This window comes from Triticum aestivum, chromosome 3B (genome assembly GCF_018294505.1).
Source record: "Triticum aestivum cultivar Chinese Spring chromosome 3B, IWGSC CS RefSeq v2.1, whole genome shotgun sequence".
NCBI lineage: Eukaryota > Viridiplantae > Streptophyta > Magnoliopsida > Poales > Poaceae > Triticum > Triticum aestivum.
In genome coordinates, this window is record NC_057801.1 from 618146446 (window position 1) to 618164434 (window position 17989).

Below are 17989 nucleotides of genomic sequence, written 5' to 3' on the forward strand. Positions count from 1 at the left end.
TCACCTCCGGTCCATCTGTCCGAAAACGCGAAACACCGGGGATACTTTCTCGGATGTTTCCCCCTTTCGCCGGTATCACCGACTACCGTGTTAGGGCACACCTAACACCGCTCATTGTCATGTCTTGCTTCATCAGCTGATGTTTGCATTATATTTATTGTTTCTTCCCCCTTTTCTCTCCGGTAGACTATGAGACCGACACTGCTGCTGCCCCGTTCGACTACGGAGTTGACGACCCCCTCCTTGCCAGAGCAACCAGGCAAGACCCCCCCCCTTGATCCCTAGATATCGCCTATTCTTCTCTATACTGCTTGCATTAGAGTAGTGTAGCATGTTACTGTTCGGTTACTCCTATTCTGTTGCATAGCCTGTCATTGTTGCTACAGTCGTTGTTACCTTACCCACAATCCTAAATGCTTAGTATAGGATGCTAGTTTATCATCATTGGCCCTACATTCTTGTCAGTCTGCCTTGCTATACTATTGGGCCGTGATCACTCGGGAGGTGATCACGGGTATATACTATACATACATATACTATACAGATGGTGACTAAAGTCGGGTCAGCTCGTTGAGTACCCGCAAGTGGTTCCGATGTGGGGGCTGAAAGGACATGTGGCTCCATCCCGGTAGAGGTGGGCCTGGGTTCCCGACGGCCCCCGACTGTTTCTCTGTGGCGGAGCGACAGGGCAGGTTGAGACCACCTAGGTGAGAGGTGGGCCTAGCCCTGGTCGGCGTTCGCGGTTGCTTCATAATAACACGCTTAACGAGATCTTGGTATTTGATCTGAGTCTGGCCACTAGCCTATACGCACTAACCAACTATGCAGGAAAAGTTATGGGCACTTAACGTCGTGGTATCAGCCGAAGCCTTCTTGATGTCAGTGACTGAGCGGCGCGCGCCGGGTTGGACTGCGATAACGCAACTTCCTTTGTAATGGAGGTTGCTTGGTCTGCTCACCGGCCGCGTACGCAACGTGCAGGTGTGCAATGGGCGATGGGCCCAGACCCCTGTGCGCATAGGATTTAGACCAGCGTGCTGACCTCTCTGTTGCGCCTAGGTGGGGCTGCGACATGTTGATCTTCCGAGGCCGGGCATGACCCAGGAAAGTGTGTCCGGCCAAATGGGATCGAGCGTGTTGGGTTATGTGGTGCACCCCTGCAGGGAAGTTAATCTATTCGAATAGCCGTGTCCCTCGGTAAAAGGATGACCCGGAGTTGTACCTCGACCTTATGACAACTAGAACCGGATACTTAATAAAACACACCCAAACAAGTTCCACAGACAACTCGGTGATTGCTTTTCCACAGGGCGACGAGGGGAGGATCGCCGGGTAGGATTATGCTATGCGATGCTACTTGGAGGACTTCACTCTACTCTCTTCTACATGCTGCAAGACGGAGGCTGCCAGAAGCGTAGTCTTCGATAGGATTAGCTATCCCCCTCTTATTCTGGCATTGTGCAGTTCAGTCCACTGATATGGCCTCCTTACACATATACCCATGCATATGTAGTGTAGCTCCTTGCTTGTGAGTACTTTGGATGAGTACTCACGGTTGCTTTGTTCCCTCTTTGTCTCGTTTTCCTCTTCTTCCCGGATGCCGCAACCAGACGTTGGAGCCCAGGAGCCAGACGCCATCATTGACGACGGTACCTACTACACTGGAGGTGCCTACTACTACGTGCAGGCTGCTGACGACGACCAGGAGTAGTTTAGGAGGATCCCAGGCAGGAGGCCTGCGCCTTTTTCGATCTGTATCCCAGTTTGTGCTAGCCTTCTTAAGGAAAACTTGTTTAACTTATGTCTGTACTCAGATATTGTTGCTTCCGCTGACTTGTCTATGATCGAGCACTTGTATTCGAGCCCTCGAGGCCCCTGGCTTGTATTATGATGCTTGTATGACTTATTTTATTTTTAGAGTTGTGTTGTGATATCTTCCCGTGAGTCCCTGATCTTGATCGTACACGTTTGCGTGTATGATTAGTGTACAATTAAATCGGGGGCGTCACATTGCTCCCCTCTTTAGATTCACTGCATACCCATCGGGGAACATCAACTGCATTTTCACCCACAAGAAAATTTCCCTCATAGCTGGCCTTCCAAGATTGAACCATGCCTTTTGCTTTTCAAGTTATGCTTTCCTTTTGGTGGTTGCATGTTTTGTAACGGTCTATCACATAGCGCCTCCTAATCGACTCTAGACTTACTATTATCCTTTGACTTCGCCTCTATGACGAACAATGTACCAAAAAGTGCCTCGGCGATATTCTTTTCAGTGTGCATCACGTCGATGTTCTGTGGGAGAAGGAGGTCTTTTAAGTAAGGCCAATCCCACAAGCATGTCTTGTGAGTCCAGGCGTGTTTCGAATTATACCCCTTCAAATACCCTAGACGCTCTGGATCTTGCTCGAGAGTGTTTAACTTATCCAGGGTCTCTTGTCCTATCAACGCAGGTGGTGCAGAGTTTTTGACAACTCTACCTTTGATGAAGTTCTTCTTGTCTTTCCTGAAATTATGGTGTGGATCCAGGAACTGTCTATGCAAGTCGAAGCAAGAAAACTTGCGACCGACCTGAAGCCAATGAAACTCAAGAGCTCCCTTGCATGTGGGGCACGGGAACCTTCCATGCACACACTAGCCAACGAATAGCACATACGTTGGCAAGTCATGCGTCGAGTACATGTACCAGACACGCATTATGAAGTTCTGTTTGCTAAAGGCACCGTATGTCTTGAACCCATTATCCCAAGCTTCTTGCAATTCATCCTTAAGTGGCTGCATGTGCACATTCATATTCTTCCCCGGATAGTTGGGCCCTGGAATTATCAATGTCGGGAAAATGTTCTTTCTTTGCATAATTTGTCCGAGGGTGGGGGGATTGAGTGGAATGACAAATACGGGCCAACAACTGCATTGGGCTGCCATTATACCAAACACACTGAACCCATCTGTGCTGATGGCGACTTGCGGATGCCTTGGATCTGCCGCTTTTTCCACATGTAATGCATGGAAGTGCTTCCACGCTTCACCATCCGATGTGTGCACCATCATCAGCTTACCATCTGCATCTAGTTGGGTTCTTTTGCCCATTTTGTGCCATGTCATCTGTCTAGCCATCTCTTCGACCATGAAAAGACATTGAAGTCTTGGTACGATTGGCATATACCAAAGAACATTAACGGGGGTTTTGGTCCGCGTCTTCTCACCGATACCGTTGTCTACCACAACATACCTGGATGACTTGCAAATGGGACAATAGTTCAAATCCGCATACTGAAGCATAAATAAGGCACATCCTTTCTCACAGGCATGTATCTTCTCATAGGGCATCTTAACAGCATGGAGGACTTTGTCTGACTGGTACAGGTTTGCAAGTAGTACATGGCCTTTGGGTAGAAAACATCCAAATACTGTCATCATCGCGTCATAGCATTCTCTGCCCAAGTTGAATTGAGCCTTCAGAGCCATTATTTGTGAGATGGCATCCAGCTAACAAAGCTCAGTGTGCTCATGGAGAGGATGTTTTAAATACTCCAACATTTCATTGAAGGCATTTGCAGATTCCTCCATCTCATCGTCTGAGTCCCAAGCATCATCAAAGTTTTGCACCATGTCTTCCATCCCGGTACCATGCTCGTCGGTGCAACGACGAACCACCTCGGCTCTGGCACGTTGGGCAGACTCACCATGAAATGTCCAGACAGTATAACCAGGCGTAAAACCAAACTTTTGTAGGTGTTTACTCATTTTAAGCTCGTTCCTCATATGATAGTTGTCGCACCGGACACAGGGGCACTAGCTTTTTCTCTGGCCATTTGCAAATGAGGCTCTCACAAACCCCTTGGTTTTTGTTAACCATTAATCGGTCATGTCTTCCTAACTAGTGTGACCGGTGTACATCCACGCACGATCATTCATATTGCGTTGCTACTGGACACACAAGAAATATATACATAATTCAGCAAACCATATCCATCAGTTAATGGAGTTTGTCAGTTCTATTACGTCCATGCAACCTAGATGCTAATAGGTAAAGATAGGTCCTAATCCCACCCGAGTATGTGTAGATGGGTTTGTTTTCCCATGCTCTGCTCCGGATCCGACGCAAAATTTCGAGAGCACCTCCCTGTTGTTCTCCTGATACACGTCTCGGCAACAAGCAGAGAGGATGTGTACCCGGAGAACAACAGGGAGGCACTGATGAAATTCTGCATCGGATCCAGAGCAGAGCATATGGGAAAACGAACCCAATCTACACATACTCGGGCTGTCCATGGATAATGTTTGACAATTCGTAAGAATCACAGTTATAAATATGCAAATGCATGCATATTTATAGATGATTGAAGACACCTATAGCTAGCAAGTTTCATCGGCACAAAGACCAGAACAGAGAAAATGAAGGGGGGAGGAGGAGATGTCATCTGTGTCACCCACGAACGCAGGGGCAGAGTGATGTCTGCTAGAACTACATTAGTATTTCCCCAAAGAAGAAGGGATGATGCAGTATAGCGATGGTAGGCATTTCTCTCAGTGATGAGACCAAGGTTATCAAACTAGTAGGAGAACCTCCTCACACCACGTAGATATCACCTGCACACAAATAACAACTACTCGCAACCCGACGTGTTAAAGGGGTTGTCAATCCCTTTCGGGTACGGCGCCTCAAGATAGGCAAATAACATGAGGTAAAAGTGGTAGATAGGATAAATAGATCGCGGAACAAATAAATTGCAGAAAGGTATTTTTTTGTTTTTGGTTTAATAGATCTGAAAATAAATGCAAAGGAAAATAAATCGCACAGGCAAATATGATGAAAAGAGACCCGGGGGCCTTAGGTTTTCACTAGTGGCTTCTCTCGAGAAAAATAACAAACGGTGGGAAAACAATTATTGTTGGGCAATTGATAGAACTTCAAATAATCATGACAATATCGAGGCAATGATCATTATATAGGCATCACATCCAACATTAGTAGACCGACTCATGCCTGCATCTACTACTATTACTCCACACATCGACCGCTATCCAACACGCATCTAGTGTATGAAGTTAATGGGAAAATGGAGTAATGCAATAAGAATGATGACATGATGTAGACAAGATCCATTTATCTATTTATTTAGATATAGACCCCATCTTGTTATCCTTAGTAGCAATGATACATGCATGTCGGTGCCCCTTCTATCACTGGGATCAAGCATCGTAAGATCGAACCCACTACAAAGCACCTCTTCCCATTGCAAGATAAGTAGATCAAGTTGGCCAAACAAAACCCAAATATCGGAGAAGAAATACGAGGCTATAAGCAATCATGCATATAAGAGATCAAAGAAGACTCAAATAACTTTCATGGATAAAAACATAGATCTGATCGTAAACACAAAGTTCATCGGATCCCAACAAACACACCGCAAAAAGACTTACATTATATGGATCTCCAAGAGGCCATTGTATTGATAATCAAGAGAGAGAGAGAGAGGAAGCCATCTAGATACTAACTACGGACCTGTAGGTCTACAAAGAAATACTCACGCATCATTGGAGAGGCACCAATGGAAGTGGTGAACCCCTCCGTGATGGTGTCTAGATTGGATCTGGTGGTTCTGGACTCTGCGGCAGATGGAATTGATTTTCGTCGACTCCCCTAGGGTTTCTGGAAAATTGGGGTATTTATAGAGCAAAGAGGCGGTTCAGGGAGCACCCGAGGTGGGCACAACCCACCAGGACGCGCATGGGCCTCCTGGCGCGCCCTGGTGGGTGCTGCTCCCCTCGAGGCACCCCCAGGTGCTTTCCTTGGCCCACTGGATGTCTTCTGGCCCAAATAAATTCTCAAGAAGTTTCACTGCGTTTGGACTCCGTTTAATATTGATTTCCTGCGATGTAAAAAACATGCAGAAAACAGCAACTGGCACTGGGCACTATGTCAATACTTAGTACCAAAAAATGATATAAAATGACTATAAAATGATTGTAAAACATCCAAGAATGATAATATGACAGCATGGGACAAACAAAAATTATAGATACTTTGGAGATGTATCACGGAGCTCGTTGAACGCAATGGGAGGTCGTCGAACACCAGACCCTCGCAGCGACGAAACAACTGCACATTTAAAACTACCAGATCAACACAAATATGATGTTTTTATAACAAAATCGAATAATCTATGACCTAACTCATAATTCAGAAATATATGACCCCGTCGGCCTCTGGAAGGCCGAAGAGCAGCTTCTTGGGAGGTGTCTGGTGTCAGGGTGTCGGGGGTGTCGTGTCGGGGTTGGGGTGCTGTGTCGAGGTCGGGGGTGTTGTGTCGGTATCTGGGTGCTGTGTCGGGGTCGGGGTGTCAGGGTGTCGTGTCGGGGTCGGGGTGGCGGGGTCGGGGTGCCTTGTCGGGGTCGGGGTGCTGTGTTGGGGTCGGGGTATTGGGGTGTTATGTCGGGGTCGATGTCGGGGTGTCGTGGTCAGGGGGTCGGGGTGTCGGGGTCGGGAGGGAAATTCCTCGACCCCTCGGCAACCCTCGATCATCGACCCCTCGACCATCGATCCCCTTTCCCCTCGACACCTCGATCCTCGACCCCTTGACCCTCGAGTCCTTTTCCCCTTGATCCTCGACCCCTTGGCGACCCTCGACCTCTCGACGACCCTCGACCCTCGACTCATTTTCCCCTCGATCCTAGACCCCTCTACCCCTTGGCGACCCTCGACCCTCGGCGACCCTCTTTTTCTACTTTCCTACTTCTTTTTTTCATCTTCATTTTCTTCTACTTCTTTTTTTCATCTTCATTTTCTTCTACTTCTTTTTTTCATCTTCTTCTTTCTCCTTCTTCTTCTTCTCCTTTTCCTCTTCTTCTACTTATTGTTCTTTTTTCATCATCTTCTTCTTCTTCCTCTTCTTCTTTTACTTCTTTTTTTGATCTTTCTTGTTTATTCTTTAAAAACAGAAAAAAATAGTGAACTAAACCTAAACTAAAATAAATCTAAACCTAAACCTAAACTAAACTAAATTAAACTAAACTAAACTAACCTAAACTAAATCCAAGAAAGCAGAAAAGAAACACAAGAACTCACCTCCGGCGAGGTCGGCCCGTGGAGGCACGCCACGGGGAGGGGCGCGGGTTGAGGAAGGCCGCGAGGAAGGCCGCCAGGGCGTGGTGTGGCTCCGGCGACGGGGCAGGGCGGGGCGGCGCGGTCCCGTGATGGGGTGGGACAGGGCGGCCGCCGTGGCCTGGGTCCGCTGGGCAGGGCGGGCAGGCAGGTGACAGGGCAGGCTTTGGGGGGCGGGGCTGGCCGGTGGTGCCTCGTGCTCCGGGGGTGGCGCCGTCCGGCGGCGGCACATGTGAGGTGAGGGGAGAGAGAGGGGTGGGGCGGGGCGCTGACCATTTTAGTTAGGTCAATTTTTTTTCCTGTCTGCGAGCGGACGACATAGAACCTTTGTCGTTATCTAGCAGACGGCAAGGATCCTAGCTAGTGGGGTAGGACCGGGGTGAACGGTCATTAGCTTGGTCTTTGTTGTCTGCTAGTAGACGACAACTGCAAAGAAATGGCTAACGACAAATATGTTCTTTGCCATCAACCTGTTCTTTGCGTTAGTTTTCTGTAAGCTGACAGCAAAGACCTTCTTTGTCGTCAGCTAGCAGACGGCAAAGAACTGGCTGACGACAAAGATCTTGATCCCAGTAGTGATGGAGGAAGGTTGATGATGATGATGGCGACGGATTCCACCCTCCGGAGCCCAAAACACACTCCAGATCAGCCCTCCCGAGGAAGAACAGGAGGTGGCGACAGCACCATATCGTGAAACGCGATGAATCATGATCTCTGATTTTTTTGCTCCCCGAATAGGAATATATGGAGCTGGAGTTAGGGTTGTAGCCGGTCCAGGGGCCCCACAAGCCTGGGAGGCATGCCCTGGGGCGTAGGCGTACCCCCAAGGCTTATGGCCTCTAGGTAAATTTCCAAGTCAATCTGAGAACTTTGATTTCTGCACAAAAATAATACCAAGGCAATTCTGCTGAAAACAACGTCAGTCCGAGTTAGTTCCATTCAAATCATGAAAATTAGATTCCAAAATAAGGGCAAAAGAGTTTGGAAAAGTAGATACGATGGAGACGTATCAACTCCCCCAAGCTTAACCCATTGCTTGTCCTCAAGCAATTCAGTTGACAAACTGAAAGTGAGAAAGAAAACTTTTAAAAACTCTGTTTGATCTTGTTGTTGCAAATATGTCTATCTGATGTTCAGGTTTTCAACAAAGATTATGAACTAACCATATTCACAATTACATTTAGGTATCACATTTACTCATATCAATGACATAACCAAATAGTGAGCAATAATAAGATATCTCATATGACAACACTTTTTCGAAACAATCATGATATAATATGACATAGTGGTACCTCACAAGCCCTTTCTGAGACCACAAAAAATAAATGCAGAGCACCTCAGAAGTTCAAGCACTAACTAGACATTGTAATTCATGGCAAACAAGATCCAGTCACACTCATACTCAACATCAAGTAAAAACAAAGCATATAAATAACAACGGTGCTCTCCATCTGGGCTTTTTAATAAGAGCATGATGACTGAACAATAAAAGTAAATAGATAGGCCCTTCATAGAGGGAAGCAGGGATTTGTAGAGGTACGAGAGCTCGAAGCTTTTAAAACTGAGATGAATATAATTTTGAGAGGTATGCTTTCCTTGTCAACATAACAACCAAGAGATCTCACTATCTTCCATGCTAGACACATCATAGGCAGTTCCCAAATGGAATGGTAAAGTTTTTACTCCCCCTCCACCAACAAACACACTCCACGGCTAGCCGAATCCACGGGTACCATCCATGCCAACAACAGTCCTGGGGGAGTTTTGTTTCATTATAATATTTTGATTTTGATTTTGATCATAGGACTGGTGATACGTCTCGAACGTATCTATAATTTATGAAGCATTCATGCTATTTTATTATCTGTTTTGAACGATTATGGGCTTTATTATACACTTTTATATTACTTTTAGGACTAACCTATTAACCGGAGGCCCAGCCCGTATTGTTGTTTTATTGCCTGTTTCAGTATTTCGAAGAAAAGGAATATCAAACGGAGTCCAAACGGAATGCAACCCTCTGAAGCGTTATTTTTGGGAAGAATATCATCCTGGAGACATGGAGTTTACGTCAGAAGATCCTCGAGGAGGCTAGGAGATAGGGGGCGCCCCCACCCCCTACTGGGCGTGCCCCCCTATCTCGTGGGCCCCTCGAGCACCTCCCGACCGAATTCTTTTGCCTATATATTCCCTCGTACCCTAAAAACATCGAGTATCAAGATAGATCGGGAGTTCCGCCGCCGCAAGCCTCTGTAGCCACCAAAAACCTCTTGGGAGCCCTTCCCGGCACCTGCCGGAGGGGGGATCCTTCACCAGTGGCCATCTTCATCATCCTGGCGCTATCCATGACAAGGAGGGAGTAGTTCACCTTCGAGGCTGAGGGTATGTACCAGTAGCTATGTGTTTGATCTCTCTCTCTCTCTCTCTCGTGGTCTCTCTCGTGTTCCCTCTATGGCACGATCTTGATGTATCCCGAGCTTTGCTATTGTAGTTGGATCTTATGATGTTTGACCCCCTCTACTCTCTTGTGATGAATTGAGTTTTCCCTTTGAAGTTATCTTATCGGATTGAGTCTTTTATGAGAACACTTGATGTATGTCTTGCCGTGATTATCTGTGGTGACAATGGGATATCATGTGCCACTTGATGTATGTTTTGGCGACCAACTTGCGGGTTCCGCCCATGAACCTATGCATAGGGGTTGGCACACGTTCTTGACTCTCTGGTAGCAACTTTGGGGCACTCTTTGAAGTACTTTGTGTTGGTTGAATAGATGAATCTGAGATTGTGTAATGCATATCGTATAATCATGCCCACGGATACTTGAGGTGACAATGGAGTATCTAGGTGACATTAGGGTTTTGGTCGATTTGTGTCTTAAGGTGTTATTCTAGTATGAACTCTTGAATAGATTGATCCGAAAGAATAACTTTGAGGTGGCTTTGTACCCTACCATAATCTCTTCATTTGTTCTCCGCTATTAGTGTCTTTGGAGTGACTCTTTGTTGCATGTTGAGGGATTGTTATATGATCTATCTATGTTATTATTGTTGAGAGAACTTGCACTAGTGAAAGTACGAACCCTAAGACTTGTTTCCTATCATTGCAATACCATTTACGCTCACTTTTATCATTAGTTACCTTGCTGTTTTTATATTTTCAGATTACAAAAACCTTTATCTACCATCCATATTGCACTTGTATCACCATCTCTTCGCCGAACTAGTGCTCCTATACAAATTACCATTGTATTGGGTGTGTTGGGGACACAAGAGACTCTTTGTTATTTGGTTGCAGGGTTGTTTGAGAGAGACCATCTTCATCCTACGCCTCCTACGGATTGATAAACCTTAGGTCATCCACTTGAGGGAAATTTGCTACTTTCCTACTAACCTGTGCACTTGCAAGCCCAACAACGTCTACAAGAAGAAGGTTGTGTAGTAGACATCAACTGGGCATCCCAATTACCAGCCACTCTCTCGTGAATGAAAAGTGAATGAACACTCATTGTGAGAATAACCCACCTACCATGGCAGACACTGACAACCCCTAGTCACTACATGAGCGATTCAGGCATATAAAATAGATTATCATTTGAAGGTTTAGAGTTTGGCACATGCAAATTTACTTGGAATGGCATGTAAATACCGCATATAGGTAGGTATGGTGGACTCATATGGAACAACTTTGGGTTTAAGGAAATGGATGCACAAGCAGTATTCTCACTTAGTACAAGTGAAGGCTAGCAAATAGATTGAGAAGTGACCAACTAGAGAGCGACAATGGTCATAAACATGCATTGAGGTTAATTAACATTGAATACAGACATGAGTAGGATATAAATCACCATGAACATAAATATCATGGCGGCTATGTTGGTTTTGATTCAACTACATGCGTGAACATGTGCCAAGTCAAGCCACTTGAATCATCCAGGGGAGGATACCATCCTATCATACTACATCATAACCATTTTAAAATGCATGTTCGCACACAAGACAAACCATTAATTCACTCCTAGCTAATTAAGAATGGCATGAGTAACTATAATCTATAATTGTCATTACAAACATGTTTCATTCATAATAGGCTGAATCAAGAACAATGAGCTAATCATATAAAAAACAAAATAGGTCGAGTTCGTACCAGCTTTTCTTCATCTCGATCATTTCACCAAATTTCTTCATTATTGCCTTTCACTTGCACAGCCGAACAATGTGAATAATAATAAGAGTGCACGTGCCTTGGACTAAGCTAGAATCTGAAAACATTTATTCAAAAGAGAAGACAAGGTAATGTGGGCTCTTTGTTAGATCAACAATGATGCATATGAGAGCCATTCAACATTTTCATCATGGTCTTCTCCTTACAACCCAAAGAAATGAAAATAATTTCAAAGAAACAAATTGAAATATTTATGGAGTTTTTGTTTTTCTAAAGAAAGCAAATTAACAAAAAGAAAACAAAAACGAGAAAAGCTATTTACACAGAAAATCTCTCAACAAGCATAAGAAGAACGAGAAATTTTTTTGGATTTTCTTTTAATACTACAACTAATTAAACTAGAAAGAAAAACTAAAAATAAAGTGAGAAATATTTTTGTTTTTTTCTCAAAATTTTCAAATGCACAAGTAGAAAGCAAGAAAAATAAACTAACATGGTTTATACAATGCAAAAGTGTGAACATGGACAACTGGAATGAATGTGTGATACATGAATGTAATGTCGATGGGAAATATGTACTCCCCCAAGCTTAGGCTTTTGGCCTAAGTCGGTTTGTGGCCTCAGCTAGCTTGGATAATATCCAGAGTTGTAGTTGGGGTTGTACTCAATTGCAGTCGCCGCCGCTTGGCGGACGGCCCCATGGAGACGGGAGGTCTCGCTCACCCTCTCATACTCATATGCCTCCTCTCTTAGTATAAAATATATTTGTTTTTTCTAAAATTCAAAGAAAGTAGGAGCAGGAAGAGCAACATAGACGACGCGCTGCCTGTCAAAGATTAGTCTATGCTGAAAAGGCAAGTCGCCCCTCTCAAGAAATTAGAAATGCTCCATAGCATCATAATCAAGAAAAGCAGGAGGCAACCGAGTATAATTTTCTCTTATGGGAACACCAAGATATGTGGCTAAGAGAGTGGCATAAATTTCACCAAAGAAATCTCCATCTTTAGCATTATTATGTAATCGGCGTGTAATGATAGCCCCCAAGTTAAATTGATTATCATTCATTGTCGTGCTCTTGAGGACAATAAGATCGGATGCGCAAAGGTGGCAATGGTCATGTTTACCATTGATGCATCTACCTATGAAGAGAGCAAAATAATGTAACGCAGGAAATTGAATGCTCCCTATAGTAGCTTCTGTTATGGTTCTACTTTCACCTACAGTAATGCTAGCAAGGAACTCGGAGCAATTAGATTTACGAGGTTCAGTATATATGCCCCATTGCGGAATTTTGTGTGCATCATTAAATTCTTCAAGGTCCATGCTAAATGATTTATCATATAGATCAAATAAAACAGAGTGCGTACTGCGATGGACCGAATACTTAAATCTCCGCACAAAGGAATTAATTAGGTTGTAGTACTGCAAACACTTATCTGACATGAAGTCCGTCAGGGCGGTGTTATGCACGTACATATCAAATTCTTCCTTGAAACCTGCACGAGTCATGAAGTGATCCGATGACCATTCACAAGGCCACACTAGAGCTACCCATGGTGGTTCGAGGCCCGTCTCATGTATCGCGAGCCTTGGGGATTTCTTATTCAAGGAACCACCTTGGAACATTTTCCTAAACGTATTCTTCCTCTGAAAAATTTCTAAAATTTTTAGTGACTCAAAATAGAAGTGAACCAAACTCAACAAAATTGATAGCAGCTACTCCCACAAGTGTCTAGAGGCTATATCATGCAAGAAAACTACTTTGGACCATATAAACTTGACATGCAAGCTCAAGAACATGGTCAACACAATAGAATGATTTTGCCATATATAAAGCACTAGAGCAAAAACTAATTGGACCATTGGAGGAGTCACATACTGATGATCAATCCCCCAAAATGGGTTTGCAAATGGAGCTACGAGCAAGGAGATAGAAAATGGCAGCAAGATGAGCAAGAACACGGGTTTGAGTAATGGTGTTATTTTTTCTGGAGGAAGACGAAGTGGATGGGTGGCTGGAATAAGTGAGGGGGCCAACGAGGGGCCCACAAGCCACCTAGGCACGCCCAGGGGGTGGGCGTGCCCTGTTGGCTTGTGGCTCACAGGTGCACCCCCCCTAGGGTGTATTCAGTGCCAAAAATTCTTAAATATTGTATAAAAATCATACTAAATTTTTAGGACATTTGGGAAACTTTTATTTTCTGGTCAGTTTTTATTGCGCGGATAATTTAGAAAATATTAAAATAATGGTATTTCTACTTTATTTATTCTAAATAACAGAAAGTTGTCTTTTCTAAATTCATCCGTCACATGCTCATCAAAAGGAATCCATTAATAAGGTTGATCAAGTCTTATTAACAAACTTCTTCCGAATAACATGAAACTGAAGAATTTCGAATAAAACTAGGTTACCTCAACAGGGATATGCATGTCCCCAACAATAAGAATATCATATTTCTTTTTGACAGTAGGAATAGGGAATTTAAAACCTCCAATAACAATTGTTGGAATTTCTCCAATGGAGTTGATACTATTCACTTGAAGTTGTTTCTTCAGAAAGTGTACCGTATGCTCATTATCATTGACATGAAAAGCGACATTGGCCTTATTGCAATCAATAACAGTCCCTATAGTATTCAAAAAGGTCTACCAAGTATGATCGACAAACTGTCGTCCTCGGGTATATCAAGAATAACAAAGTTCGTTAAGTTAGTAATATTTGCAACTATGACAGGTACATCCTCACAAACACCGATGGGTATAGCAGTGGATTTATCAGCCATTTGCAAAGATATTTCAGTTTGTATCAACTTATTCAAATCAATTCTTTGGTACAAAGAGAAAGGCAAAACACTAACGCCGGCTGAAAGATCACATAAAATAGTCTTAACATAGTTTCTTTTAATGGAGCATGGTATAGTTGGTCTTCCTGGGTCTCCTAGTTTCTTAGGTATCCCACCCTTAAATGTCTAATTGGCAAGGATGGTGGAAATTTCAGCTTTCGATATCTTTCTTTTATTTGTAACAATATCTTTCATACACTTAGCGTAGGGGACATTTTCAGAATATCAGTCAAACGTAAGCGCAAAAAGACAGGTCTAAGCATTTCAACAAAGCGCTCAAATTCTTCATCATCCTTTTTCTTGGATGGTTTAGGAGGAAAGGGCATGGGTTTCTGAACCCATGATTCTCTTTCTTTACCATGTTTCCTTGCAATGAAGTCTCTCTTATCATATCTTTTATTCTTAGGTTGTGGGTTATCAAGATCAATAGCAGGTTCTATCTCAACATCATTATCATTACTAGGGTGAGCATCAACATGAGCATCATCATTATCACTATTATTAGGTTCATGTTCATCGCTAGATTGTGTCTCAGCATCAAAAATAGAAATATCATTTGGATTCTCAGGCGTGTCTATAGTACGTTCACTAGAAGCACACAAAGTCCTATTATCTTTCTTTTTCTTTTTAGATGAACTAGGTGCATCGGTATTAATTCTTTGAGAATCTTGCTCAATTTTCGTAGGGTGGCCTTCAGGATACAGGGGTTCCTGAGTCATTCTACCTCCCCTAGTCACAACTTTGACAACATGATCATTCATTTTATTATTCATGTCATTAAGCAAATCATTTTGTGCCTTGAGAACTTGTTCTACTTGAGTTTTTACCATGGAAGCATGTTTACTAACAACCTTGAGATCATTAATAGTTCTGAACATATAGTCACTCGAGCGTTCAATCATATAAGCATTTCGTTTCAATTGTCTACTAACATATGCATTTAAGTTTTCTTGTTTAACAATAAAGTTATCAAATTTTTCCAAGCATTGACTAACAGATTTAGTATAAGGAACATCATCTTCATCAAATCTATGGAGATAATTTACCTCCACTACCTGTGTCGGGGTGTTAAGACCATGTATTTCCTCAATAGGCGGTAAATTCTTAGCATATTCAACATTAATACCTTTTTCTTTCATAGATTTATTTGCCTCTTGCATATCACCAGGTTTGAGAAATAGAATACCTCTCTTCTTTGGAGTTGGCTTAGGCGGTGGCCTAGGGAGAGTCCAATCATTATCATTACTCAATATATCATTCAATAATTCTTCAGCTTGTTCAACAGTTCGTTCCCTGAAAACACAACCAGCACAACTATCTAGGTGGTCCCTAGAAGCATTGGTTAGTCCATTATAAAAGATATCAAGTATTTCATTTTTCTTGAGAGGATGATCAGGAAAAGCATTAATTAATTGGATAAGCCTCCCCAAGCTTGTGGGAGACTCTCTTCTTCAATTTGCATAAAGTTAAATATTTCCCGAAGAGCAGCTTGTTTCTTATAAGCGGGAAAATATTTTTCAGATAAGTAATAAAATATATCCTGGGGAGTACGCACACAACCAGGAGCAAGAGAATTAAACCATATCTTAGCATCACCCTTTAATGAGAAAGGAAACAACTTAAGAATATAGTAATAGCAAAAAAATTCCTCATGAGCAAATAGGGTGGCTATATCATTCAATTTAGTAAGATGTGCCACAACAGTTTTAGATTCATAACCATAGGAAGGATTAGATTCAATCAAAGTAATTAACCCAGGATCGACAGAGAATTCATAATCCTTGTCAGTAACAAAGATAGGTGAAGTAATAAACTTAGGATCATATTTCATTCTAGCATTCAAAGAATTTTCTTTCAACTTGACTAGTAATTTCTTACGATCATCTCTATCCTTACAAGCGAGAAAGTCCCTAGCTACCTCTTCATCCATAACATAACCCTCAGGTATATCAGGCAATTCATATCTAGGACATAATCTTCAGTTTCAATAATTTTATCAGTTTTAGTAATTTATTTTCTTTAGCTCTAGCAAGTTGGTCATCAAGCAATTCTCCTAGTGGCACAGTCTTATTAAGCAAAGTACTAGCATCTTTCATAGCAGAAGCATCATCATCAATTACTTGCGACATATCAGGATTAATAGTAGGTGGTGGTGTCGCAAGCTTACTTAAAATAGAAGGTGAATCAAGTGCATAGCTAGATGGTAGTTCCTTACCCCGGCTCGTCTTAGAGGGAACGATCTTGGTTCTTTCATCCTTAAGATTCCTCATAGTGATCAACAGATATAAATCCCAAGTGACTCAGCAAATAGAGGGTAGAGTATTCAAGCCAAATTTATTGATTCGACACAAGGGGAGCCAAAGAATATTCACGAGTATTGGCAGTTGAGTTGTCAATTCAACGACACCTGGAAGACTTAATATCTGCAATAAAGTTCTTAATAGCAAAGTAGTATGGAAGTAACGATAATTGTGGTAACAGTAGCAATAGCAATTTTGTAGTGATTGTAACAGCAACACGACAAAAGTAACTTAGGAAAGGATGTGAAAAGCTCGTAGGCATTGGATTAGTGATGGATAATTATGTTGGATAATATTCATCATGTAGCAATTATAACCTAGGGCACACATAACTAGCTCCAATTCATCAATGTAATGTAGGCATGTATTCCGTATATAGTCATACATGCTTATGGGAAAGAACTTGCATGACATCTTTTGTCCTACCCTCCCATGGCAACGGGGTCCATAAGGAAATAAGGGATATTAAGGCCTCATTTTAATAGACAACCGGAACAAAGCATTAGCATTAGTGAATACATGAACTCCTCAAACTACGGTAATCACCGGAAAGAATCCCAATTGTTGTCACCTTGGGGTATGCGGATCATAACACATAATAGGTGTCTACAACTTGCAAGATTGGATCAAGAACACATATATATTCATGAAAACATAATAGGTTCAAATCTGAATTCATGGCACTCGGGCCCTAGTGACAAGCATTAAGCGTAGCAAAGTCATAGCAACATCGATCTCGGAACGTAGTGGATACTAGGCATCAAGCCCTAACAAAACTAACGCGATTGCATGATAAATCTCATCCAACCCATCACCGTCCAGCAAGCCCACAAAGGAATTACTCACTCCTGTCTGTGAGCATCATGAAATTGGTGATGGAGGAAGGCTGATGATGATGATGGCGACAGGTTCCACCCTCCGGAGCCCAAAATAGACTCCGGATCAGCCCTCCCGAGGAAGAACAGGAGGTGGCAGCGGCTTTGTATCGTGAAACGTGATGAAGCCTTCTCTCTGTTTTATTGCTCCCCGAATAGGAATATATGGAGTTGGAGTTAGGGTTGTAGGCAGTCCAGGGGCCCCACAAGCCCGGGAGGCGTGTCCTTGGGGGTAGGCTCGACCCAAGGGCTAGTGTACTCTGGGTGGCCCCCCTCGGGTATCTTTCTCTACCAATATTTTTATTTATTCCACAAAAATTCTCCATAAATTTTTAGGTCAATCCGAGAACTTTGATTTCTGCACAAAAATAACACCAAGGCAATTCCACGTAAAACAACGTCAGTCTGGGTTAGTTTCATTCAAATCATGCAAATTAGAGTCCAAAACAAGGGCAAAAAGTTTGGAAAGTAGATACGATGGAGATGTATCAATCCTTCATGCGTTTTATAATGGTCTAAATCATATGTCAAAAACTATAATTGATATAGCTGCCGGAGGAACAATTATGGGAAATCCTATAAAAGATGTCAAGAGACTACTAGATGATATGCAAGAGAACCATGAACAATGGCATGTTGTAAAAACCACCACAAAAAGGGTGAATGCCATGGAAGAAAATAACATTGAGTTGACAG